The sequence below is a fragment of the Nipponia nippon genome, unplaced genomic scaffold (genome assembly GCF_047370975.1).
Source record: "Nipponia nippon isolate SJK-2023a ecotype South Korea unplaced genomic scaffold, ASM4737097v1 scaffold_106, whole genome shotgun sequence".
NCBI lineage: Eukaryota > Metazoa > Chordata > Aves > Pelecaniformes > Threskiornithidae > Nipponia > Nipponia nippon.
Genome location: NW_028262298.1, coordinates 48,421 through 74,936, shown reverse-complemented (window position 1 = coordinate 74,936; position 26,516 = coordinate 48,421). Strand labels below are relative to the sequence as shown.

Sequence of the window (26,516 nt, the reverse complement as noted above, 5' to 3'; positions counted from 1 at the left end):
GCGAGTCCTGACGTGGTTTCGGTGAGTTACTGCTTCGGCAGCGTCCTTTTTCCTTAACCTACAGCGTGTGGTTTCTTACTTCAGTTGGAAAGAGATTTTCCAGAATGGAAGTCTTTCTCATTCAAAGAAGTTGTGTTTTATGAACTCCCCATCAGAGTGGGGATCTTCAGAGATGATGCGCTTGGCAGTAGAAGTCAGCAGCAGCGAGACTTTCCGCTCTCTTAAAAAAAAAAAAAGAAAAAAAAAAAAAAAAGAAAGAAAAGTCCGTTTGCTTCCAAAGAGCCGAGCACAGCACGTCTTCCGGAAGTTGATGGCATCGCTGGTTCTCAGTTGCAACAGCCGAGATGTCATCAACACGCGTTCCTCTGCGTGCTTCGGTGCAGCCAAAAGCGTTAGCAAATCTGCCGGTCCTTTTTGGTAGCCTTAGGCATTGCAGCCCCGGGGATTGGATTCCGCCCGCAAAGTAAAACCGTATGAGGGATCTCTTCTCTCACTGATTTTTCTACCCTAGATGTAACTTTAGGAAAAAAAAAGTTAAAATTGTCTATACAAACTGCCTTGCATTGTTTCAACTGCAACTGCCAACTAGCTGTGGCGTTGTTTCAACTTTAACTGCCAACTAGCTGTGGCGTACAATTGCTTAGGTGTATTTGAGCCGTTAGGTATTTGTTCTAAACGTTGACCAGGAGAGGCAACTGAACGTTACGGGTTTTTCCCACCCCCCGCTCGTTTGACGGAGTGCTCTGAAGTACTTTTCTTTCTGTCTGGCTTTCAAGGGTGCGTTTCCCTGGCAGTTCAGTAGCATCTCTCTCGGGCAGCGCGGCTGGCCAGATGTCGCTCCTAATGACGTAAGGTGCAAAAAACCCCTGGTCAAATGATAACTGCGTATCTTGGAGACAGATAATCTGCTGGTATCGATTCACAGCTGTGCAAGTTAAATTAACGCAAAAGGAAAATCCAGCCCTTCTCCAGTAGAAGTATTTTTATTGGATGTCTGTAAGCACACGCACAGCTTTTTTAGTAGGAAGCGAATTGCTGCGATTTGTCCTCTGGTTTTCCTTTTACCCTCGAAAGCGTTACGCTTCGCTTCCAGCTTTATCGACCGAGCCAGCAAGATGCGCAGGAGCGTGAGGGCCGTAGCTGTTGCGGCGGATCTGTAAGCGTAGATTCTGATTGCGGTACGCCCTTGTCCTGCAGCCTCGCAGGGTTGTCTCCCTGCAGCCGTGCCGTAAGGAAGGGGTGAGACGTTTTCCAACGCCGGCAAGAGCGCGTACTTTTACGCGCAGAACGTGTTTGGAATCGTACCGGTTAGTCTTCATGCTGATTGGAAGCGTTCAGGTCGCTCTAGCTTTTAAAGGACGTCTTGTGTTTTGAGCTGACCTGCTTACCTCGAATCCTCCTTGAGCTCAACTGCTCTCCCCTCCCTTGCTCTGACTGAATTCCTCTACTCGCTGCTGTGCTATTTTTTTCCCATGCGGAAATATCGCTTGGGATTTTTGTTTTTCAGGTGTCTCGTTGCAGGCGTCTCGTGATGCTCGCTAGGTCCCCCCCGGCCCAGGTTGGCCTGCCGGTCGTGAAGCGTCCCGAGGGTAAGGGGCCGGCCCCGTGCCTGGAGGCTCCTGGCTCTGTCTCTGGCGGGTGCCCCGCGGGTGCGTCAGCGAGGGCTGTCTGGTGGGGAGAGCCCCGGGCCAAGAGGGAGCGGGGAGGTTCGCTGCCCCGGGGAGCCCGTCCCAGCGCGGGAACGGAGGGGGAGCACGGCAGAGCAGAGCCTGAGCGAGAGGTGCGTCACCGTCCCCTGGCAGGCTCCCCCGGCGGAGGGGGGTAGCCGCGGGCTTGCGGGACAGGGGCTGGGGGGGCCTGCCCGCATTTTATTTCTCTGGCGGAGCTCCCCTTTTCGGGGGGGCGCCTACATATGTAAACGGCATTATTAAAGTAGCGAGCTGCCGGTCGGGGCTGTTTTCCTTGTTTTGTGCCTTTTTTGGGGGGGTGATGAAAAAGTGTGGAGGGGCCTGGGGGGTGATGATGTCATTTGGGGCACCCCAACGTCCCTGGGGGCGGGGGGTGTGATGATGAAACAGAGGAGCAGGTGAGTGGGGGATGAAGGTGTCACGGGGAGGTTCCCCCCCAGAGGAGGGGGGGTCACAGCCCCAAAATGCCTGAAAACTCGTGTGTGTGTGTGTGATTAAAAATGTTAAAAACTGGAAATACGGGTGCGAGGCATTGCAGTAGAGGAAAATCTCTCGCCTTTATATATATATATATATTGAAAAATAATATTCATTTCTAGAGAGAGAGAGAGAGAAAAGGATTTCAAAATACAAACCTGTACCTGCTACGTTCTAGAAATTATTAAAAAATCTAAATGGAGATAGATAGGGTTTTAAAATAAAAAAGAACTTGTCTATATGTGAAGAAATAAAGGAGTTTAAAACGCAAAAAGAGATGATGTAGATGAAGGAATTGAAAACAGAAGAAAGTCTGGATAGGTAGAGGTATCTACGCTTACCGTGTGTCACCGAGTAAGCCAAAGTAGGTCGTCTGTGTAATGGAAGTAAAGGTTCTATGGAAGTGTAAACAGATAACTAAGTCTAAATAGACAGAATTGTAAGTAGATACCGAAGTCTAAGATACCAAAGTGTCAAAATATCCAAGTCCAAGAGCAAAATATCCAAGAGCAACACGGTTTGGGGCTCCCAGGAAAGCCGAATCCGCCTGGATTTGTGCAGCTGGAAAGCAAGCGCGCACGCACACACCCACACCCCCACACCCCCCCCCCCCCACATTTTAACGCAGAAAACCAAAAATGACCCATTGTTACGATGTGGAAAAGCGCCGGAAAACCCCAGAACTGAATAGTTTTGAAAAGCAGAAACCCCCAAGTTTTGTATGATGTAAAAGAAAAAACAAAAAAGAACAACAACAAAAAAACAAGCCAACAAACCAAAAAACCCAAACGCAAAACCCGCACCAATTTGGGCCAAATTTGGGGTGAACCGCTGGCAGTTTGAGGGGCATTGCTGGGGATTATCTGGCGTGGATTCCTTCTCCGGAGCGGACTATCCGTTGCGGCTTATCCCAGGTGAGTTATCTGCTGTGGATTATGCCGGGCGGACCCCCTGGTGCAGGTCATCCCCACCCGTGTCCCCCCGTGCACCTTTCTACCCACACACAGCCGCTGTCCGTCCGTGTCCGTCTCCGCCCCCCGTCCTCCTCTGCCTGTCTCTGCGCCCTCCCAAGTGCTCTCCACCCAAACGTCCCCCCACACAAGGTTTTTCCCCCCGTGCGGGTTTTTTTTTCCCCGTGACGTGCCCCCCGCGTCCCCTGCCCTCCAGTCTCGTGCCCCCGCTCCCCTGCTCCCCCTCCCATAGCTCCTTTGCTTCTGGACCCCCAGCTCCGCACGGGACACGGGCAGCCTGGGGAGCTTTGCCCCGAGCCATTCCTTTCCCCTCTGGGCAGCAGCGGTTCTGCCGCTGCTACAGGCAGGCGCTTTCTGGACGGGCGAGGGGCTGGGACGACCGGAGGCTGCTGCACGCTCCAGTCCGACTGAGACGCTGTTCCCGGGGGACCTGGCGCAGGGAAAGGCGAGGGACTCTCCGCGCTGCCGGCGACTCTTCAGAAGGGAACCGCGCTCTGGTTTTAGCGGCAGAAGGTGTCGGTCAGGCAGCCGCGTAGCACCGTGCTGAGCGATGTGGCAGGCGCCTGGCTTGGTGGAGTCCAGGCGTGTTTCTCGCCTCGCAGTCTCGATGCCCAACCAAGCAGGGGGTTCAGGTTCCCAAAGCCTTTGGGCGTGGGAGCAAGATGACAGCTAGGTGTCTAGCAGCACAGGATTTCAGCCGTGTTGCTTGCTGCAAATGGCTTGCAGGCCAGGAGATGTGGAGAGGGGTCTGAAATGAAGAAAGGGAGCGTGGAAGCGATTGTTTTAAGGCGGCAAATGAAGCAGCCGAAGGAGGCGAGCGGCCCCTCCAGCCTCCCGAGTCTCGCGCGCTGCAGGCGGCCAAGCGCGGGCGCCGCGCGTGCTGGCGGGAGCGGCAGGGAGCGCGGAGCTGCGCTGCCGTCCAGAGCAGCGAGGGAACTGGCAGGGCTCTACGGCCGTCTGGTGCGGCCAGCTGAGGGGCCGCCGTGCCCCTTTGCTTTCCCTGTTTCACGTCTCATTCCTTTGCACGCCGCAGGGCAGGGCGGTAAGTAACATGGCGCAGCGTCTTGTTTAAGCGGCAAGCCCTGCGCGGGAAGCCCGGTGCGTGTGCAGGATGAGCAGAGGGCACCGCAGCAGAGCCCGAGGGGCGCCAGCGTATCGCTCGCTCGCAGATCGTGCGCTTGCCCGTGGTCTGCTCGCATGCACCGCTTCCTGATAATCGTAGCTGCCCCTCTGACGCAAAGCAGCTTTCAGTGCCTTGAGGATGCCATCGGTGTCGCTTTTATTTTCTTTTTTTTTTCTTTTTTTTTTTTTTTTTTACTAAAATCTCTCCAGGGTCTGTTGACTCGCTGGTGTCACTCTCCCACCCCTGATGGCACATGCAGATGAATCCAGCACTCCCGGGGGCTTTTTCTGGGGGCAAAAAAGCCGAGGCAAGGCAAAGGTATTGACCAGGTTCCCTGTGCTGCGTCCCCCGGCTGGGTGCTGGGGTGGGGGGCGCGGAGAGAAAGGGCCAGCAGCCGCTGCAAGCTGTCAAGTGCAGAGGACTGAAATGCTCGAGCCGCTTGGGTGCTTTTTGGTGGCGAGGCGATGGCTGTGGCTGCGTGGGCTGTGAGCGGGAGCAGGGGCAGAGAAGGGCGAGGCTTGTGACACCCCCCGCCCCCCCGTAAGGCGGCGGCGGCGGCGGCGGCGGCTGCGGGCGGCCCCAGGCGGGCCGGGGGGCGAGTCCTTTCTCCCCGCGGGGCGCGGTCGGAGCGCCGGGCTTGGTGTGGTGCTGCCGCCTGGCGGCCAAAAGCGGGTACTGCAGGGCGGGAGCCGCGCAGGGGCGGTGGCGTCCCCGTGGTCGCCGGTGCCGGTGGCCGGTAACGGGCATGCGACAGCGCGGTGGCCGCGGGGTGCTGCCGCCGCAGCCGTTGCTGCCTCCCGGTAAGGAAGCGCCGCTCTCGCCGCACGGGAGGCGCTTGCCGCTGCTAGCACTGCCGCGTCCGCCTCCGCTGCAGCCCCGCCCCGTGGCGTCCGCCTCCGCTGCAGCCCCGCCCCGCCGAATGCCCCGGTCCTGGTGTGGAGCGGCCCCGCCCCTAGCGCCGGGCCCCGCCCCTGGATGCCCCCGGGCAGGGGAAGGGCACCACCCCTAGTGACAGGCCCCGCCCCTGGAGACCACGCCTGCGCACTGTGTTGGGGTGGAGCTTAGCCGCGGGGGGGCGGAGCCTAGCGGTGGTAAGGCGGAGCTTTGCCGTGCGAGGGCGGAGCTTCACTGGCGCATGCGTGCTGTCTCGGGGGCGGAGCCTTGCCGAGGGGGGGCGGTGCTTTGCTCTGAAGGGCGGGGCTTTGCCGCGGGTGGGCGGAGCTTGCCGTGTGAGGGCGGAGCTTACCCAGCGCATGCGCGCTGTCTCGGGGCGGAGTTTTGCCGTGGGGGCGGAGCTTTGATGTGAAAGGCGGAGCTTTGCCGCGCATGCGCGCTGCCTCGGGGGCGGAGCTTTGCCGCGGGGGGGGCGGAGCCTTGCCAGGTGAGGGCGGAGCTTTGCCGGGTGAGGGCGGAGCTTGACCAGCGCATGCGCGATGCGTCGGGGGCGGAGCCTTGCCGCGGGGGGGCGGAGCTTTGCCGGGTGAGGGCGGAGCTTTGCCGGGTGAGGGCGGAGCTTGACCAGGGCATGCGCGATGCGTCGGGGGCGGAGCCTTGCCGCGGGGGGGCGGAGCTTTGCCGTGGGAGGGCGGAGGTTTGCTGTGAAGGGCGGAGCTTTGTCTGCGCATGCGCGCTGTCTCAGGGGCGGAGCTTTGCTGCGGGGGGGCGGAGCTTTGCCGTGGGAGGGCGGAGGTTTGCTGTGAAGGGCGGAGCTTTGTCTGCGCATGCGCGCTGTCTCAGGGGCGGAGCTTTGCTGCGGGGGGCGGAGCTTTGCCATGGGAGGGTGGAGCTTTGCCGAGGGGGCGGAGCTTCACCGGCTCATGCGTGCTGTGTGCAGGGCAGAGCTTGGCTGCAGAGGGCGGGGTTTTCCGCTGGGAGGGCGGAGCTTCGCCAGCGCCTGCGAGGTGCATCGGGGGCGGGCATCGCGCCGTGGGTGGAGCTTCCCCCCGCGGAGGGGCCAGCGGGAGCCCGGCTGCGGCTGCAGGCAGGGAGGAGGTGAGCGGGGAAAGTCCCGAGAAGGGCGGCGGTGCCTGGGGGGGGAGCGGCCGGGCCGGCGGGAGGCACGGAGCGGGGAGGGTGCGGTGCCGTGTGGGAGCCGGGCGGGTGGGGCTTCCCGGGGCCGGGCGGCGGGGGGGCGCCGCGCCGCTCCGGGGCCGGGCGGCGGGGGGGTCGCCGCGCCGAGCTGAGCCGCGCTGGTTCGATGCTGGGCGGGCGCCGCGCCGGTGCGGGCCGGGCGGCGGGGCAGCGCCGAGCCGCGCGGCGGGGCAGCGCCGAGCCGCGCCGGGGCCGGGCGGCGGGGCAGCGCCGAGCCGCGCCGGGGCCGGGCGGCGGGAGAGCGTCGCGCCGAGCCGAGCCGCGCCGGTCCGGGGCCGGGCGGGCGCCGCGCCGAGCCGCGCCGCTCTGGGGCCGGGCGCCGGGGGCCGCCGCGCCGCCCTGAGCCGCACTGATTCGATGCTGGGCAGGCGCCGCGCCGGTCCGGGGCCGGGCGGCGGAGAGGCGCCGCACCGAGCCCCGCCGGGGCCGGGCGGCGGGGGAGCGCCGCGCCGAGCCGCGTCGGTCCGGGGCCGGGCGGGGGGGGAGCCGCGCCGGTCCGGGGCCGGGCGGCGGGGAGCGCCGCGCCGAGCCGCGTCGGTCCGGGGCCGGGCGGGGGGGGGGAGCCGCGCCGGGCCGGGGCCGGGCGGGGGGGGGCGCCGCGCCGGTCCGGGGCCGGGCGGCGGGGGAGCGCCGCGCCGCTCCGGGGCCGGGCGGCGGGGGGGGCGCCGCGCCGAGCCGCGCCGCTCCGGGGCCGGGCGGCGGGGGGGCGCCGCGCCGAGCCGCGCCGCTCCGGGGCCGGGCGGCGGGGGGGCGCCGCGCCGAGCCGCGCCGCTCCGGGGCGGGGGGCGCCGCGCCGAGCCGCGCCGCTCCGGGGCGGGGGGCGCCGCGCCGAGCCGCGCCGCTCCGGGGCGGGGGGCGCCGCGCCGAGCCGCGCGCCGCTCCGGGGCCGGGCGGGCGCCGCGCCGCGCCGGTCCGGGGCCGGGCGGCGGGGGCGCCGCGCCGCGTCGGCGCCGGGCGGGGGCGGGCAGCCGGAGGTGTTGGCGGGGGCTGCCCGGAGCCGCGCTGGGGGCTCGGCGGGGCTTCCACGTGCGGCGGCGGCGGGGGGAACGGTGTCCCCGCAGGGTCCCAAAGCACGGAGGGTTGCGTCTCGCGGCATCCGGGGCTTTTGGTCGGTCACGTTGGTTGCCCGGGGCATGCCGGGAGGTGTAGTTTCTAGGGCCGTGGCTGCCGGACAAACCGCTTCCTTTTTTGCCTCCTCCTTTCCCAGCGTCACCTTCTGCGTCCCGGGAAGAAAATCCCGCGTGGGTGATTCCGCTCGGCGCTCAGGTAATCGCGTGTCTGGGGCTGCGGGAGCGGGGAGAAACCCTTGCCGGGTCAAGGACGCTCCAGGGGCGCCACATCAAAGCCAGAGGAAAGGCAAAGCCGCTGCCCGTGCAGAAAAGCCGATGACAAATTGCAGCTGAGAGAGCGCGCCGCGTTCCTGCAGTGCTCCCTTGGCAGTTTCGGCTGTTTGCCTTCCGGGCAAAAGAACAGACTTTCCTCTAGGAGAAATGAAGAGCTGCCTGTTCCCTTCTTTAGGGTCCGGTGTTTCTCTTCTGGTCGGTCGTGCTACTTTGATGGGCGAGCTGGAAATAGCCTGTTGTTTTGATACGCAGAACTAAATTGTTAGTAACATGCGGTGTCAGTAGAGTTCATTTTGGAGCACCTAGGTGCCAGTGGAAACGTAAGGAATGAAACGCGATGGAAACCGATCTTTAAACTTTAGTTTTCCTTGGTTTTTCTTTGCCATCAGAGCGTCGGTGGCACGGTGGCCTGTGGCTCGGTGCACGTTCTGTTCCGTGGAGCCTTCGGTCTAGGACTTTGAAGTAACAAAGTTTGTCCTTCCAGAAAAGGGCTAGTCGCTCCTAGGATTGAGGTGTGGGCTTGGAGAGTCTCTTAAGCACGTGCCTAGAATTAAAGCCGAATTTCACTTCCTGTTGCTGCTGTTTGTCTTCACTTTCATTCCTTTCGCCACGGCTCCATCGTGAGCGGGAGCTCTGAATCATCCCTTTTTTTCAGTCTCGCACACGTTTTTTTACCCAAGGAGGTGCTACGTTTAGAAGTTAAGGAGTTTTCTCACAAACGCGTCGGTCGATGCAATTGCGTTGTGATTGTTAAAACCCCCAAAATAACACCGGTCTTACAGATCTGGCCTATTTCTTCTGAACACGGATTCGTCGCGTGCAGATCGGGATACAGATCGTCTGCGCTTCCTGCTCTGTGGAGGACACTGTGCTGAGACAGGGGTGAGCTCCCAAAGGAAAAAAAATACAAGGTCATGGGGTTTTTTTGTTTGTATTTGGGGGCGGGGGGGGGGGTGTATTTAAAAGAAAAAAAAAAAAAAGAGTGGAATGTTGACTGGTGGCAGCCTGCAGAGCTTTTTTGCTGCCCGGCCTCTCCTTTTCCTCTCTTGAAGTCCTCTTTTGTGGCTGTAATTGTCGTTTGGAGAAGTTCGGAAGAGCAGTTCAGGGACTTGCCTGGGCCCGTGTGCTAGTAATACCAGGAAGGGAAACGCTTGAACCGGTAGCAAAGAAGTTGGCTCCAAGTAGAGGTTCTGAAGGAAGAACAACGATAACAGGAAGCAAATAGCAAGTTACCAAAAAATGGGCGCGTGTCAAACGCCTCCGAGTTTTATTGCCGAATGTTGTTTGGCAATATGTTCCAAAGGGCTATTTTTTCCTTCGCTCGGCTGTAGCCTTCGCAAGACTTCACAAAACCGGGCAGCTTGGGACTCCTCCCCAGCTTTATGCTACAGGTTTTTTTTCCTCTCTCAGCAGAGTGTCAGCTGCCGCCGTTTCACCGTGGTCGCCCTTTCTTCTGCCGTGAAAGCGCAAGACGGACGGAAAGGCTGCGTAGCGGTCTGCGAGTACAAGGTACGTCCGCGATGCGTGTCCGCGTTTTTCCTAAGGCGCTTGGAGCATGGACTTCAAAGTTAACGTCAAGAATGCGCCAGCTCTCCTTCCTTCTGTAGTTTTTCTAGGAACTATTTTAACGCAGATCCTAAAAGGAAAAGAAGGTCTGCGCTGGAGCGTGTTCTGCCTGTGCAAAGCCGACTTCCCTCCGTTTATTTTGCCTTCCTGAAAGCGCAATCTTCTGTTTCTGTGCGCTTACTAGGAAATGATATCGGGAAAATAGTTGCGTCCTAAAAGAGGAAAGACGCCGTTTGTAAGAGTTCAGGCGTTCAGAAGAAACAGGCTTTGTTTTCGTCATAGAAGCTGTGTGCTTTTTCAGTCAATAAGTTTTGAAAATATCTTAGAGTAGTACTTGAAAAGCTTACTGAGATACTAGCGTCCGTACTAAAAGCGATCCAGGTCCAAGGAGAGACGTGGACAAAAGAGGAGGAATCGGCCTCGAAAATTCGTGTGTGTGATCAAAAACGTTCAAAACTGTAAATACGGGTGTGAGGCATTGCAGTAGAGAAAAATCTCTCGCCTTTATATATATATATATATATATAAAAAAATAATATTCATATGTATATATACAGTATTCGTATATATATATATATATATATATAAAAAAAGAAGGATTTCCAAATACAAACCTATATCTGCTGTATTATATAAATGATTCAAAAATAATTTTCTGTCTTTTTCCATTTTTTCCGTCTCCGTTTTAGTTCACCGATGCGGGTTTTTAAATCACTTCCTGATGTCCTGTTTTTTAATTTTCCCAATTATTTCTTGTCTTTCCTTAGTGCCCTTGCTTTTTAAAATTTTGTTTCTGCATCTCTGTTTTAGTGCACTGTCCCTAATGCTGATTGCTTTTTAAGTTTTCTTTCTATGCCTCCTTTTATTCCGTTCACTGTCTTTATTTTGAATGATTTCTTGTCTTTCCTTAGCACTGTCGCTTTTAAAAATTTCTGTCTATGTCTGCATTGTAGTTCAATGTTGCTACTTTGTACTGCTTTCCTCTCTTAATCCTTTGGCTTTTAAAATTTCTACTTGCATCTTGTTTGCTGTCATTAACTTTTAATTATTCTTTCTTGTTTTTCCTTAGTGCCATCACTTTTTAAATCTTCTTGTCCATCTCCATTTTAGTTCACCAATGGGATTTTAAAATTTTTTCCTTATTTCCTTAATCACCATTGCTTTTAAAAGTTTGTCTGTTTTTATACCATTTCCTGTCTTTATTTTGATGTATTTATCTTTAATTATTTTTTTGTCTTTCCTTAGTGCCCTACCTTTTAAAATTTTCTTTCCACAGCTCTCTCTTAGTTTGTTTTCTTTTTCTTTTAGTTTTCTTTCTATGCCTACTTTTGTCCTGTTCACTGTCTTTATTATTTAATGATTTCTTGTCTTTCCTTAGTGCCTTTGCTTTTTAAAATTTCTATTTATGTCTGTGTTGTAGTTAGCTGTCACTATTTTTTAGCGATTTCCTTTCTTAATCTTAATATTTGGGTTTTCCTTTTTTCCTTTCTTAATCTTGATCATTGGTTTTTAAAATTTTCTACTTTTATCTCCTTTGCGGTCATGAGACGTTAATTATTTTTTCTTGTTTTTCATTACTGCCATTGCTTTTACAATTTTTTAATTCTACATCTCTCTTTTAGTTCACAGTTTCGATTAATTTTTTCCTTATTTTCCTTATAGTTTGCCATCGCCGTTTTTTCATTTACTCAATATGGCTTTAATCTCCATTGCTTTTAAATTTTCTGTCTCCTTTTATCCCCTTTGCTGTCTTTATTGTGCTCTAGTTAATTATTTCTTGTCTTTCCTTAGGGCCCTCCCGTTTTAAATTTTCTTGCTCTGCCTTTAGTTTGCTGTCCCTAGTTTTTAGTTCCCTCCCCTTCTTTTCCCTAATGCTCATGGCTTTGCAAATTTTCTTTCTCTGCCCACTTTTCTCCTGTTCACCATCTGTAGTTTTGAATGATTTCTTGTATTTCCTTAGTGCATTTTTTTTTTTTATTTCTGCATTGTAGTTCACTGCTGCTATTTTTTAGTTCTTTCCTTTCTCCGTCCTTTGGCTTTTAAAATGTTCTACTTTTATCCCGTTTGCTGCTGTTAGTTTTTGATTGTCCTTTCTTGTCTTTCCTTAGTGCTACCGCTTTTTAGATTTTCTTTCATCATCTCCATTTTAGTTCAGTGATGCTATTTTTGAATGTTATCCTTATTTCCTTAATCAGAGTTTCTTTTAAAGTTTTCTGTCTCCTTTTGTTCCAGTAGCTGTCATTATTTCCCTGTATTTATGTTTTAATTATTTCTTGTCTTTCCATAGTGCCCTCACTTTTTAAATTATCCTTCTCCATCTCTTTAAGTTCACTGCCACTATTTTTTAATTTTTCCATTTATTTGTCTAATCCCTGTTACTTTTTAAAATTTTCTTTTATGCCGTTCCCAGTCTTTATTATGCTGTTCTTTTAATTACTTCTTGCCTTTCTTTAATTCCTTTGCTTTTTAGATGTTCTATTTTAATCTGTTCTAGCCTGCTGTCTCTACGTTTTAATTTTTCCCTTATCGCCCCCTTTTAAAATGTTCTTTCTATGCTTACTTTTCTTACTTTTGATGCCTTTATTTTTTAATTATTTCTTTTCTTTCTACATCTCTGTTTTAGTTCAGTCCCTATTTTTAAATTTTTCTATTTTATTTCCCTAATCCCCCTTGCTTTTCAGATTTTTCTACTTTTACCTCGTTCACTGTCTTTATGTTGCTGTCTTGTCTTTTAATAATTTCTTGTCTTTTGTTAGTGCCCTTGCTTTTTAGAGTTTCTTTCTGCATTTATTTTAGTTCACTGTCCCTATTTCCTAATTTTTTCCTTTGTTTCCCTAATTCCCCTCTGCTTATTAAATCTTCTTTCTATGCCTACTTTTATTACCTTTGAATTTTTTTAATAATTTCTTGTCTTAGTGCCGTCACTTTAAAAATTTTATTTTTACATCTCTGTTTTAGTTTGCTCTCCTTTATCTCATAATTTTCCCTTGATTTCCCTAATCCCTGTCGCTTTTAAAATTGTCTACGTTTATTCCCTTTGCAGTCTTTATTTTGCTGTCTTTTCTTTTCATAATTTCTTGTCTGTCCTTAGTGCCCTCGCTTTTTCAATGTTCTTTCTCCATCTCTGAGTTTGCTGTCCCTATTTTTCAATTTTTCCCCTTTATTCCCCTAGTTCCCCTCTGCTTATTAAATGTTCTTTCTATGCCCACTTTTATTCCCTTTGCTGTTGTTTAAAAAATTATTTCTTTTTCTTTCATTCGTGCCGTTGCTTTTTAAATTTTCTTTCCACATCTGTTTTAGTTCGCTGTCCCTATCTTTTAATTTTTCCCTTTATTTCCCTCATACCCATCACTTTTAAAACGTTCTTTCCCTGTCTACATTTTTCCCTTCGATGTCTTTATTTTTAATTATTTCCTTAGTGCCTTTGATTTTCAATTTTCTTCCTATGTCCCCGTTTCAGTTCAGTGCCCCTACTTTTAAATTTTTTCCTCTATTTCCCTCAACTCTGTTGCTTTAAAAATTTTCTACCTTTATTCCGTTCACTGTCATTATTTTTTAATTATTTCTCATCTTTCCTTAGTGCGGTCGCTTTTTACAATTTCTGTCTCTCTGCATTTGTTTGGTTCGCTGTTGCTATTTCTTTAATTCTTTCCTGTCTTAGTACCTCGGCTTTAAAATTTTTGTTTCTATGTCTACTTTTATCTCGTTTGCTGCCTCTGTGTTTAATTTTCTTTCTGTTTGTCCTCTACCCAGTTGCTTTTGAAATTTTCTTTCTATATCTACTTTGATCAAGCTCCCTATCCTTACTTTTTAATAGTTTTCGGTCTGTTGTGTACCCCGTTGCTTTTAAAATTTACTTTGTATGCGTCTCTCTCTTTGTCCCCCTTTCTTTATTTGGTAGTTTTTTCTTGTCTTTCCTAAGAGACGTGGCTTTTATTTTTCCGATGTCTAATTTTATCCCATCCAATGCGCTTATTTGTTAATGCTTTCCTGTCTGTCCTCCAGCCTGTGCTTCACTTCATCTCTTTTCTTCGTATGTCTCTCTTTAGATTGCCATCTCTATTTTTTTCATTTTCCCCTCTCTTTATCCCTCGGCTTTTAAAATTTTGTTTCCATATGTAATCTGGTTTGCTGTCCCTGTTTTTAGTTCTTTGCTGACTGTGCTGTACCTCTTGGCATTTTCAAGTTTCCTTCTAGGTCTACTTTTATCAAGGTCCCTATCCCTGTTTTTTAATTCTTTCCTGTCCCATCCTTTTTGAATTTTTCTCTCTCTCATCTTTTACGCAGTTTGCTCTCCCTGTTTTTAATTTTTTCTGGTTTTCCTTACCCTGTCGCTTTTAAAATTTTCTTTTTATGTCTCCATTTATCTAGTTCCCTTTCCCTTATTCTTAATGCTTTCCTGTCACGTACCATGTTGCTTTTAACGTCTTATTTCTATGTCTCCATTTATCTAGTTCCCTGTCCCATTTTTCTTTCCTGTGTTTCCTGTAGTCCATTGTTTTTTATTTTCCCTTTCAAATCTCCCTCTACATAGCTCCCTTTAACAATTTTTTACATGTCCTGCCTCTCTGTCCTGTTCCCTTTCTATTTCTCGCTCTGTCTTACATTCTCTAATTTTTAATTCTTGCCTATGTTTGTTGCTTTTTAATTTCTATTTCTGTGACTGCCTCTCTCCAACTTCCTGTCACTTTTTTTTAATTCTTTTTGCTTTTTCCCCCTTTTGTACTTCCCTCTATCCGCCCCGCCCCGCCGCTGCCTGCGTGTCTCTTATTCTCTCTGTCCCTCTCTGCTGTTCCTGTTGTCCCGCTCGGTCCCTTCTGTCTCTCTCCCCTGCCCCCTGTTGCTCCCTGTTCCTGTGGGATCTCCCCATCCTCCTCCTCGCTGCACTCCATTTCTCTCTCTCTCAACACCCTTGTGCGGTTCCCCGTCCCTCTCTTGTTCCCAGTATCCCGTTTTCTGGCTCCCTGTCCTACACCTCTTCTCTACCTCCCTCCATCCTTCCTTCTGCTTTCCTCGTCCCTCTTTTCCCTCTGTCCCGCTGCCTTTGGGCACCAAGCCTCGTAACCAGCTCATTGCTGGGATTTCTGATGGGCGTGAAGGAACAAACATTTGCTGCCTCCTTTGTGACCCCAGATGTGTTTCCAGCCCCTGGCCTCTGGGTGAGCGGCTGCGGTTGGGTCCAGGGGACGCAGTGATGTGCTGTGGGGCTGGGGTGATGGCCTCAGTTCCTGATGGGTTCCAGCTAGGGCAGCCCAGGTGGGACCCATGAAGCGAAGACGGGGCTGGGCCAAGTAGCTGGCACAGTGCTGCGGTTTGGATTGAGGATGAGAACAATGTTGGTAACGCACTGACGTTTTGTTTGTCGCTAAGTAGCGCTTACACCGCTCAAGGACCTTTCAGCTTCCCGTGCTCTGCCCGGTGCGCCAGAAGCTGGGAGGCGCCACAGCCAGCTCAGCTGACCCGCGCCGGCCGAAGCGCTGTTCCCTCCCGTGTGACGTCACGCTCGGTAGGGAAACGGGGGGTCGTTGGCCAGGAGTCAGCGATCGCTGCTCGGGGACGTGCTTGGCATCGGTCGGCGAGTGGTGAGCACCTGTAGAGTGAATCGCTTGCTTTGTATACTGTTATTGGTTTATTATTATTACTGCTAGTACTATTACTACTATTCTGTTGTCTTTTCCTTCAATTGTTAAACTGTTCTTCCTTTAACCCACGAGTGTTCTGACTTCCACCCTTCCAATTTTCTCCCCCGTAGCGGCTGTGTGGTGCTTAGCTGCTGGCTGGGGTTAAACCACGACAAAAGCTTCTGTCTACTTGTATTCCGTTTGCCGTTTCCCTTTTTTAATTCTTCCTTGTCTCTATTAGTACCTTTGCTTTTTCAATTGTCTTCCTACGTCTCTCTTTTAGTTCACTGTCCCCGGTTTTCATTTTTTTCTCTTTGTTGCCCTAATTCCCGTCATTATTGACTTTTTTTTGCTTTTATCCCGTTCCCTGTCTTTAGTTTTCAAGGAGTTGTTCTCTTTCCTTAGGGTCCTCCCTTTTAACAGCCTCGGAGGGGGCGTAGCTTCCCGCTGAGGAGCGGCTGGAGGAGGCGAGGTGGTTGTCAGCCGGGTCGTCATTTAATAGTAAAGTATGAAATGGCATGTTGGTTAATCATTTCCCGTTTGGTTTTGTGGGAGCTGTGCTGGCTGCCTTGAGAATCGGCTGAGAAGTTGAGGTGAGCTGGGTGGTAGAGGGGAGGCACACGGGGCTGGCTATTTCACCCGAGCGCCACGGGAACTTTGTGTCTCCTGGCATCCTAGGCGCACCGAGCGACAGCCGCAGCATCTTTCTTGAGAACAGGCGTGGAGCAGGGGAGCAGAGCGGTGCGGTGCTTTTGAGGAGGAGGGTGTCGCAGAAGCGGTTGGCAGTAACCAGACCGATGCTGAATACCAGCACTGTGTTTTAGTTTGTTAGTGTGCTGTGGGTTTTTGGGTTGGGAGGTTTTGGGGTTTTTTGTTTTTTGTTTTTTGGTTTTTTTGAGATGATGAAGAAGAACTGAGTGAGTGCAGGAATGTTCTAGTTCGGTGTGTGGTGGTTTTCTTTTTTTCTTTTTTGAGGGTGGATTCAGATCCCTGGCCCTCTGAAAGCTCAGTTGCGGGGTGAGGGCTGAGGAGGTATCAAGGATAGGAATTGCAGGGAGGGGTTATAAAGTTGGTGTCGGGGAGAGGCCTGTCCAGGAGCAGTCTCCTTTGGGAAGGGAAAAGGACCGGGTTACTGTTCTTAGCACGCTGCTGACGTTGGCTGGGCAGGGCGGTTCCATCCTGTGTCTGTGCGTTCTGCTTTTGCGTAGTCTGTCTTCTGTGTCTCGTACCCTGGCTTTCTCGGGTCTTGATGTTTCCGTAGCTCTTGGTGATCATGGGGCCCCTCGGTAAGCCTCCCGAGGGTCTCGAACGCGTCGCCTCATCGGCATGGCGTTTCTTGAGCCCTGCTTATCTTGCGCTTAAAGCGCGGACGTGTCCGGGAAGCGTCGCGTTACAGATGTTTCTGAGGGATCGTCTGTTGTGTGCTTTTTCAGTCAGTAAGTTTTGAAAATATCTTACAGTAGTACTTGAAAAGCTTACTGAGATACTGGCACCCATACTAAAAGCGATCCAGGTCCAAGGAGAGACGTGGACAAAAGAGGAGGAATCGGCGTCGCTTTCCCGAGAAGCATTGCCAGCCTTGTAAGTAGCGACAGCGAGTCCTGACGTGGTTTCGGTGAGTTACTGCTTCGGCAGCGTCCTTTTTCCTTAACCTACAGCGTGTGGTTTCTTACTTCAGTTGGAAAGAGATTTTCCAGAATGGAAGTCTTTCTCATTCAAAGAAGTTGTGTTTTATGAACTCCCCATCAGAGTGGGGATCTTCAGAGATGATGCGCTTGGCAGTAGAAGTCAGCAGCAGCGAGACTTTCCGCTCTCTTAAAAAAAAAAAAAAGAAAAAAAAAAAAAGAAAGAAAAGTCCGTTTGCTTCCAAAGAGCCGAGCACAGCACGTCTTCCGGAAGTTGATGGCATCGCTGGTTCTCAGTTGCAACAGCCGAGATGTCATCAACACGCGTTCCTCTGCGTGCTTCGGTGCAGCCAAAAGCGTTAGCAAATCTGCCGGTCCTTTTTGGTAGCCTTAGGCATTGCAGCCCCGGGGATTGGATTCCGCCCGCAAAGTAAAACCGTATGAGGGATCTCTTCTCTCACTGATTTTTCTACCCTAGATGTAACTTTAGGAAAAAAAAAAAAGTTAAAATTGTCTATACAAACTGCCTTGCATTGTTTCAACTGCAACTGCCAACTAGCTGTGGCGTTGTTTCAACTTTAACTGCCAACTAGCTGTGGCGTACAATTGCTTAGGTGTATTTGAGCCGTTAGGTATTTGTTCTAAACGTTGACCAGGAGAGGCAACTGAACGTTACGGGTTTTTCCCACCCCCCCGGCTCGTTTGACGGAGTGCTCTGAAGTACTTTTCTTTCTGTCTGGCTTTCAAGGGTGCGTTTCCCTGGCAGTTCAGTAGCATCTCTCTCGGGCAGCGCGGCTGGCCAGATGTCGCTCCTAATGACGTAAGGTGCAAAAAACCCCTGGTCAAATGATAACTGCGTATCTTGGAGACAGATAATCTGCTGGTATCGATTCACAGCTGTGCAAGTTAAATTAACGCAAAAGGAAAATCCAGCCCTTCTCCAGTAGAAGTATTTTTATTGGATGTCTGTAAGCACACGCACAGCTTTTTTAGTAGGAAGCGAATTGCTGCGATTTGTCCTCTGGTTTTCCTTTTACCCTCGAAAGCGTTACGCTTCGCTTCCAGCTTTATCGACCGAGCCAGCAAGATGCGCAGGAGCGCGAGGGCCGTAGCTGTTGCGGCGGATCTGTAAGCGTAGATTCTGATTGCGGTACGCCCTTGTCCTGCAGCCTCGCAGGGTTGTCTCCCTGCAGCCGTGCCGTAAGGAAGGGGTGAGACGTTTTCCAACGCCGGCAAGAGCGCGTACTTTTACGCGCAGAACGTGTTTGGAATCGTACCGGTTAGTCTTCATGCTGATTGGAAGCGTTCAGGTCGCTCTAGCTTTTAAAGGACGTCTTGTGTTTTGAGCTGACCTGCTTACCTCGAATCCTCCTTGAGCTCAACTGCTCTCCCCTCCCTTGCTCTGACTGAATTCCTCTACTCGCTGCTGTGCTATTTTTTTTCACATGCGGAAATATCGCTTGGGATTTTTGTTTTTCAGGTGTCTCGTTGCAGGCGTCTCGTGATGCTCGCTAGGTCCCCCCCGGCCCAGGTTGGCCTGCCGGTCGTGAAGCGTCCCGAGGGTAAGGGGCCGGCCCCGTGCCTGGAGGCTCCTGGCTCTGTCTCTGGCGGGTGCCCCGCGGGTGCGTCAGCGAGGGCTGTCTGGTGGGGAGAGCCCCGGGCCAAGAGGGAGCGGGGAGGTTCGCTGCCCCGGGGAGCCCGTCCCAGCGCGGGAACGGAGGGGGAGCACGGCAGAGCAGAGCCTGAGCGAGAGGTGCGTCACCGTCCCCTGGCAGGCTCCCCCCGCGGCGTGGGGCAGCCGCCGGCTTGCGGGACAGGGGCTGGGGGGGGCTGCCCGCATTTTATTTCTCTGGCGGAGCTCCCCTTTTCGGGGGGGCGCCTACATATGTAAACGGCATTATTAAAGTAGCGAGCTGCCGGTCGGGGCTGTTTTCCTTGTTTTGTGCCTTTTTTGGGGGGGTGATGAAAAAGTGTGGAGGGGCCTGGGGGGTGATGATGTCATTTGGGGCACCCCAACGTCCCTGGGGGCGGGGGGTGTGATGATGAAACAGAGGAGCAGGTGAGTGGGGGATGAAGGTGTCACGGGGAGGTTCCCCCCCAGAGGAGGGGGGGTCACAGCCCCAAAATGCCTGAAAACTCGTGTGTGTGTGTGTGATTAAAAATGTTAAAAACTGGAAATACGGGTGCGAGGCATTGCAGTAGAGGAAAATCTCTCGCCTTTATATATATATATATATTGAAAAATAATATTCATTTCTAGAGAGAGAGAGAGAGAGAGAAAAGGATTTCAAAATACAAACCTGTACCTGCTACGTTCTAGAAATTATTAAAAAATCTAAATGGAGATAGATAGGGTTTTAAAATAAAAAAGAACTTGTCTATATGTGAAGAAATAAAGGAGTTTAAAACGCAAAAAGAGATGATGTAGATGAAGGAATTGAAAACAGAAGAAAGTCTGGATAGGTAGAGGTATCTACGCTTACCGTGTGTCACCGAGTAAGCCAAAGTAGGTCGTCTGTGTAATGGAAGTAAAGGTTCTATGGAAGTGTAAACAGATAACTAAGTCTAAATAGACAGAATTGTAAGTAGATACCGAAGTCTAAGATACCAAAGTGTCAAAATATCCAAGTCCAAGAGCAAAATATCCAAGAGCAACACGGTTTGGGGCTCCCAGGAAAGCCGAATCCGCCTGGATTTGTGCAGCTGGAAAGCAAGCGCGCGCGCACACACCCACACCCCCCCCCCCCCCCCACATTTTAACGCAGAAAACCAAAAATGACCCATTGTTATGATGTGGAAAAGCGCCGGAAAACCCCAGAACTGAATAGTTTTGAAAAGCAGAAACCCCCAAGTTTTGTATGATGTAAAAGAAAAAACAAAAAAGAACAACAACAAAAAAACAAGCCAACAAACCAAAAAACCCAAACGCAAAACCCGCACCAATTTGGGCCAAATTTGGGGTGAACCGCTGGCAGTTTGAGGGGCATTGCTGGGGATTATCTGGCGTGGATTCCTTCTCCGGAGCGGACTATCCGTTGCGGCTTATCCCAGGTGAGTTATCTGCTGTGGATTATGCCGGGCGGACCCCCTGGTGCAGGTCATCCCCACCCGTGTCCCCCCGTGCACCTTTCTACCCACACACAGCCGCTGTCCGTCCGTGTCCGTCTCCGCCCCCCGTCCTCCTCTGCCTGTCTCTGCGCCCTCCCAAGTGCTCTCCACCCAAACGTCCCCCCACACAAGGTTTTTCCCCCCGTGCGGGTTTTTTTTTCCCCGTGACGTGCCCCCCGCGTCCCCTGCCCTCCAGTCTCGTGCCCCCGCTCCCCTGCTCCCCCTCCCATAGCTCCTTTGCTTCTGGACCCCCAGCTCCGCACGGGACACGGGCAGCCTGGGGAGCTTTGCCCCGAGCCATTCCTTTCCCCTCTGGGCAGCAGCGGTTCTGCCGCTGCTACAGGCAGGCGCTTTCTGGACGGGCGAGGGGCTGGGACGACCGGAGGCTGCTGCACGCTCCAGTCCGACTGAGACGCTGTTCCCGGGGGACCTGGCGCAGGGAAAGGCGAGGGACTCTCCGCGCTGCCGGCGACTCTTCAGAAGGGAACCGCGCTCTGGTTTTAGCGGCAGAAGGTGTCGGTCAGGCAGCCGCGTAGCACCGTGCTGAGCGATGTGGCAGGCGCCTGGCTTGGTGGAGTCCAGGCGTGTTTCTCGCCTCGCAGTCTCGATGCCCAACCAAGCAGGGGGTTCAGGTTCCCAAAGCCTTTGGGCGTGGGAGCAAGATGACAGCTAGGTGTCTAGCAGCACAGGATTTCAGCCGTGTTGCTTGCTGCAAATGGCTTGCAGGCCAGGAGATGTGGAGAGGGGTCTGAAATGAAGAAAGGGAGCGTGGAAGCGATTGTTTTAAGGCGGCAAATGAAGCAGCCGAAGGAGGCGAGCGGCCCCTCCAGCCTCCCGAGTCTCGCGCGCTGCAGGCGGCCAAGCGCGGGCGCCGCGCGTGCTGGCGGGAGCGGCAGGGAGCGCGGAGCTGCGCTGCCGTCCAGAGCAGCGAGGGAACTGGCAGGGCTCTACGGCCGTCTGGTGCGGCCAGCTGAGGGGCCGCCGTGCCCCTTTGCTTTCCCTGTTTCACGTCTCATTCCTTTGCACGCCGCAGGGCAGGGCGGTAAGTAACATGGCGCAGCGTCTTGTTTAAGCGGCAAGCCCTGCGCGGGAAGCCCGGTGCGTGTGCAGGATGAGCAGAGGGCACCGCAGCAGAGCCCGAGGGGCGCCAGCGTATCGCTCGCTCGCAGATCGCGCGCTTGCCCGTGGTCTGCTCGCATGCAGCGCTTCCTGATAATCGTAGGTAGCTGCCCCTCTGACGCAAAGCAGCTTTCAGTGCCTTGAGGATGCCATCGGTGTCGCTTTTATTTTCTTTTTTTTTTCTTTTTTTTTTTTTTTACTAAAATCTCTCCAGGGTCTGTTGACTCGCTGGTGTCACTCTCCCACCCCTGATGCCACATGCAGATGAATCCAGCACTCCCGGGGGCTTTTTCTGGGGGCAAAAAAGCCGAGGCAAGGCAAAGGTATTGACCAGGTTCCCTGTGCTGCGTCCCCCGGCTGGGTGCTGGGGTGGGGGCGCGGAGAGAAAGGGCCAGCAGCCGCTGCAAGCTGTCAAGTGCAGAGGACTGAAATGCTCGAGCCGCTTGGGTGCTTTTTGGTGGCGAGGCGATGGCTGTGGCTGCGTGGGCTGTGAGCGGGAGCAGGGGCAGAGAAGGGCGAGGCTTGTGACACCCCCCGCCCCCGTAAGGCGGCGGCGGCGGCGGCGGCGGCTGCGGGCGGCCCCAGGCGGGCCGGGGTCGAGTCCTTTCTCCCCGCGGGGCGCGGTCGGAGCGCCGGGCTTGGTGTGGTGCTGCCGCCTGGCGGCCAAAAGCGGGTACTGCAGGGCGGGAGCCGCGCAGGGGCGGTGGCGTCCCCGTGGTCGCCGGTGCCGGTGGCCGGTAACGGGCATGCGACAGCGCGGTGGCCGCGGGGTGCTGCCGCCGCAGCCGTTGCTGCCTCCCGGTAAGGAAGCGCCGCTCTCGCCGCACGGGAGGCGCTTGCCGCTGCTAGCACTGCCGCGTCCGCCTCCGCTGCAGCCCCGCCCCGTGGCGTCCGCCTCCGCTGCAGCCCCGCCCCGCCGAATGCCCCGGTCCTGGTGTGGAGCGGCCCCGCCCCTAGCGCCGGGCCCCGCCCCTGGATGCCCCCGGGCAGGGGAAGGGCACCACCCCTAGTGACAGGCCCCGCCCCTGGAGACCACGCCTGCGCACTGTGTTGGGGTGGAGCTTAGCCGCGGGGGGGCGGAGCCTAGCGGTGGTAAGGCGGAGCTTTGCCGTGCGAGGGCGGAGCTTCACTGGCGCATGCGTGCTGTCTCGGGGGCGGAGCCTTGCCGAGGGGGGGCGGTGCTTTGCTCTGAAGGGCGGGGCTTTGCCGCGGGTGGGCGGAGCTTGCCGTGTGAGGGCGGAGCTTACCCAGCGCATGCGCGCTGTCTCGGGGCGGAGTTTTGCCGTGGGGGCGGAGCTTTGATGTGAAAGGCGGAGCTTTGCCGCGCATGCGCGCTGCCTCGGGGGCGGAGCTTTGCCGCGGGGGGGGCGGAGCCTTGCCAGGTGAGGGCGGAGCTTTGCCGGGTGAGGGCGGAGCTTGACCAGCGCATGCGCGATGCGTCGGGGGCGGAGCCTTGCCGCGGGGGGCGGAGCTTTGCCGGGTGAGGGCGGAGCTTTGCCGGGTGAGGGCGGAGCTTGACCAGGGCATGCGCGATGCGTCGGGGGCGGAGCCTTGCCGCGGGGGGGCGGAGCTTTGCCGTGGGAGGGCGGAGGTTTGCTGTGAAGGGCGGAGCTTTGTCTGCGCATGCGCGCTGTCTCAGGGGCGGAGCTTTGCTGCGGGGGGGCGGAGCTTTGCCGTGGGAGGGCGGAGGTTTGCTGTGAAGGGCGGAGCTTTGTCTGCGCATGCGCGCTGTCTCAGGGGCGGAGCTTTGCTGCGGGGGGCGGAGCTTTGCCATGGGAGGGTGGAGCTTTGCCGAGGGGGCGGAGCTTCACCGGCTCATGCGTGCTGTGTGCAGGGCAGAGCTTGGCTGCAGAGGGCGGGGTTTTCCGCTGGGAGGGCGGAGCTTCGCCAGCGCCTGCGAGGTGCATCGGGGGCGGGCATCGCGCCGTGGGTGGAGCTTCCCCCCGCGGAGGGGCCAGCGGGAGCCCGGCTGCGGCTGCAGGCAGGGAGGAGGTGAGCGGGGAAAGTCCCGAGAAGGGCGGCGGTGCCTGGGGGGAGCGGCCGGGCCGGCGGGAGGCACGGAGCGGGGAGGGTGCGGTGCCGTGTGGGAGCCGGGCGGGTGGGGCTTCCCGGGGCCGGGCGGCGGGGGGCGCCGCGCCGCTCCGGGGCCGGGCGGCGGGGGGCGCCGCGCCGAGCTGAGCCGCGCTGGTTCGATGCTGGGCGGGCGCCGCGCCGGTGCGGGCCGGGCGGCGGGGCAGCGCCGAGCCGCGCGGCGGGGCAGCGCCGAGCCGCGCCGGGGCCGGGCGGCGGGGCAGCGCCGAGCCGCGCCGGGGCCGGGCGGCGGGAGAGCGTCGCGCCGAGCCGAGCCGCGCCGGTCCGGGGCCGGGCGGGCGCCGCGCCGAGCCGCGCCGCTCTGGGGCCGGGCGCCGGGGGCCGCCGCGCCGATCTGAGCCGCACTGATTCGATGCTGGGCAGGCGCCGCGCCGGTCCGGGGCCGGGCGGCGGAGAGGCGCCGCACCGAGCCCCGCCGGGGCCGGGCGGCGGGGGAGCGCCGCGCCGAGCCGCGTCGGTCCGGGGCCGGGCGGGGGGGGGGGGGGGCCGCGCCGCCCCGGGGCCGGGCGGCGGGGGAGCGCCGCGCCGAGCCGCGTCGGTCCGGGGCCGGGCGGGGGAGCCGCGCCGGTCCGGGGCCGGGCGGGGGGGCGCCGCGCCGGTCCGGGGCCGGGCGGCGGGGGGGCGCCGCGCCGCTCCGGGGCCGGGCGGCGGGGGGGGCGCCGCGCCGAGCCGCGCCGCTCCGGGGCCGGGCGGCGGGGGGGCGCCGCGCCGAGCCGCGCCGCTCCGGGGCCGGGCGGCGGGGGGGCGCCGCGCCGAGCCGCGCCGCTCCGGGGCGGGGCGCCGCGCCGAGCCGCGCCGCTCCGGGGCGGGGCGGGGGGCGCCGCGCCGAGCCGCGCCGCTCCGGGGCGGGGGGCGCCGCGCCGGCCCGCGCCGCTCCGGGGCCGGGCGGGCGCCGCGCCGCGCCGGTCCGGGGCCGGGCGGCGGGGGGGCGCCGCGCCGCGTCGGCGCCGGGCGGGGGCGGGCAGCCGGAGGTGTTGGCGGGGGCTGCCCGGAGCCGCGCTGGGGGCTCGGCGGGGCTTCCACGTGCGGCGGCGGCGGGGGGAACGGTGTCCCCGCAGGGTCCCAAAGCACGGAGGGTTGCGTCTCGCGGCATCCGGGGCTTTTGGTCGGTCACGTTGGTTGCCCGGGGCATGCCGGGAGGTGTAGTTTCTAGGGCCGTGGCTGCCGGACAAACCGCTTCCTTTTTTGCCTCCTCCTTTCCCAGCGTCACCTTCTGCGTCCCGGGAAGAAAATCCCGCGTGGGTGATTCCGCTCGGCGCTCAGGTAATCGCGTGTCTGGGGCTGCGGGAGCGGGGAGAAACCCTTGCCGGGTCAAGGACGCTCCAGGGGCGCCACATCAAAGCCAGAGGAAAGGCAAAGCCGCTGCCCGTGCAGAAAAGCCGATGACAAATTGCAGCTGAGAGAGCGCGCCGCGTTCCTGCAGTGCTCCCTTGGCAGTTTCGGCTGTTTGCCTTCCGGGCAAAAGAACAGACTTTCCTCTAGGAGAAATGAAGAGCTGCCTGTTCCCTTCTTTAGGGTCCGGTGTTTCTCTTCTGGTCGGTCGTGCTACTTTGATGGGCGAGCTGGAAATAGCCTGTTGTTTTGATACGCAGAACTAAATTGTTAGTAACATGCGGTGTCAGTAGAGTTCATTTTGGAGCACCTAGGTGCCAGTGGAAACGTAAGGAATGAAACGCGATGGAAACCGATCTTTAAACTTTAGTTTTCCTTGGTTTTTCTTTGCCATCAGAGCGTCGGTGGCACGGTGGCCTGTGGCTCGGTGCACGTTCTGTTCCGTGGAGCCTTCGGTCTAGGACTTTGAAGTAACAAAGTTTGTCCTTCCAGAAAAGGGCTAGTCGCTCCTAGGATTGAGGTGTGGGCTTGGAGAGTCTCTTAAGCACGTGCCTAGAATTAAAGCCGAATTTCACTTCCTGTTGCTGCTGTTTGTCTTCACTTTCATTCCTTTCGCCACGGCTCCATCGTGAGCGGGAGCTCTGAATCATCCCTTTTTTTCAGTCTCGCACACGTTTTTTTACCCAAGGAGGTGCTACGTTTAGAAGTTAAGGAGTTTTCTCACAAACGCGTCGGTCGATGCAATTGCGTTGTGATTGTTAAAACCCCCAAAATAACACCGGTCTTACAGATCTGGCCTATTTCTTCTGAACACGGATTCGTCGCGTGCAGATCGGGATACAGATCGTCTGCGCTTCCTGCTCTGTGGAGGACACTGTGCTGAGACAGGGGTGAGCTCCCAAAGGAAAAAAAATACAAGGTCATGGGGTTTTTTTGTTTGTATTTGGGGGCGGGGGGGGGGGTGTATTTAAAAGAAAAAAAAAAAAAAGAGTGGAATGTTGACTGGTGGCAGCCTGCAGAGCTTTTTTGCTGCCCGGCCTCTCCTTTTCCTCTCTTGAAGTCCTCTTTTGTGGCTGTAATTGTCGTTTGGAGAAGTTCGGAAGAGCAGTTCAGGGACTTGCCTGGGCCCGTGTGCTAGTAATACCAGGAAGGGAAACGCTTGAACCGGTAGCAAAGAAGTTGGCTCCAAGTAGAGGTTCTGAAGGAAGAACAACGATAACAGGAAGCAAATAGCAAGTTACCAAAAAATGGGCGCGTGTCAAACGCCTCCGAGTTTTATTGCCGAATGTTGTTTGGCAATATGTTCCAAAGGGCTATTTTTTCCTTCGCTCGGCTGTAGCCTTCGCAAGACTTCACAAAACCGGGCAGCTTGGGACTCCTCCCCAGCTTTATGCTACAGGTTTTTTTTCCTCTCTCAGCAGAGTGTCAGCTGCCGCCGTTTCACCGTGGTCGCCCTTTCTTCTGCCGTGAAAGCGCAAGACGGACGGAAAGGCTGCGTAGCGGTCTGCGAGTACAAGGTACGTCCGCGATGCGTGTCCGCGTTTTTCCTAAGGCGCTTGGAGCATGGACTTCAAAGTTAACGTCAAGAATGCGCCAGCTCTCCTTCCTTCTGTAGTTTTTCTAGGAACTATTTTAACGCAGATCCTAAAAGGAAAAGAAGGTCTGCGCTGGAGCGTGTTCTGCCTGTGCAAAGCCGACTTCCCTCCGTTTATTTTGCCTTCCTGAAAGCGCAATCTTCTGTTTCTGTGCGCTTACTAGGAAATGATATCGGGAAAATAGTTGCGTCCTAAAAGAGGAAAGACGCCGTTTGTAAGAGTTCAGGCGTTCAGAAGAAACAGGCTTTGTTTTCGTCATAGAAGCTGTGTGCTTTTTCAGTCAATAAGTTTTGAAAATATCTTAGAGTAGTACTTGAAAAGCTTACTGAGATACTAGCGTCCGTACTAAAAGCGATCCAGGTCCAAGGAGAGACGTGGACAAAAGAGGAGGAATCGGCCTCGAAAATTCGTGTGTGTGATCAAAAACGTTCAAAACTGTAAATACGGGTGTGAGGCATTGCAGTAGAGAAAAATCTCTCGCCTTTATATATATATATATATATATAAAAAAATAATATTCATATGTATATATACAGTATTCATATATATATATATATATAAAAAGAAGGATTTCCAAATACAAACCTATATCTGCTGTATTATATAAATGATTCAAAAATAATTTTCTGTCTTTTTCCATTTTTTCCGTCTCCGTTTTAGTTCACCGATGCGGGTTTTTAAATCACTTCCTGATGTCCTGTTTTTTAATTTTCCCAATTATTTCTTGTCTTTCCTTAGTGCCCTTGCTTTTTAAAATTTTGTTTCT

The 26,516-nt window shown here is 55.1% G+C and overlaps 2 long non-coding RNA genes across 3 annotated transcripts; both read left to right on the top strand.

Moving 5' to 3' along the window:
- Positions 1 to 6,122: 6,122 nt before the first annotated feature.
- LOC148056971 (uncharacterized) lies at positions 6,123 to 9,755 on the top strand. 2 transcript variants are annotated; one of them, XR_015702108.1, is made up of 3 exons: positions 6,123 to 6,251; positions 8,476 to 8,575; positions 9,107 to 9,755. It is a non-coding gene; the product is annotated as an uncharacterized LOC148056971 (long non-coding RNA). The 2 variants fall into 2 exon arrangements; XR_015702109.1 differs by having other exon boundaries at positions 8,476 to 8,604.
- A 12,840-nt stretch (positions 9,756 to 22,595) lies between these two features.
- Positions 22,596 to 26,226, top strand: LOC148056970 (uncharacterized). Its single transcript, XR_015702107.1, has 3 exons — positions 22,596 to 22,724; positions 24,946 to 25,045; positions 25,577 to 26,226. It is a non-coding gene; the product is annotated as an uncharacterized LOC148056970 (long non-coding RNA).
- The last annotated feature ends 290 nt before the right edge of the window (positions 26,227 to 26,516 follow it).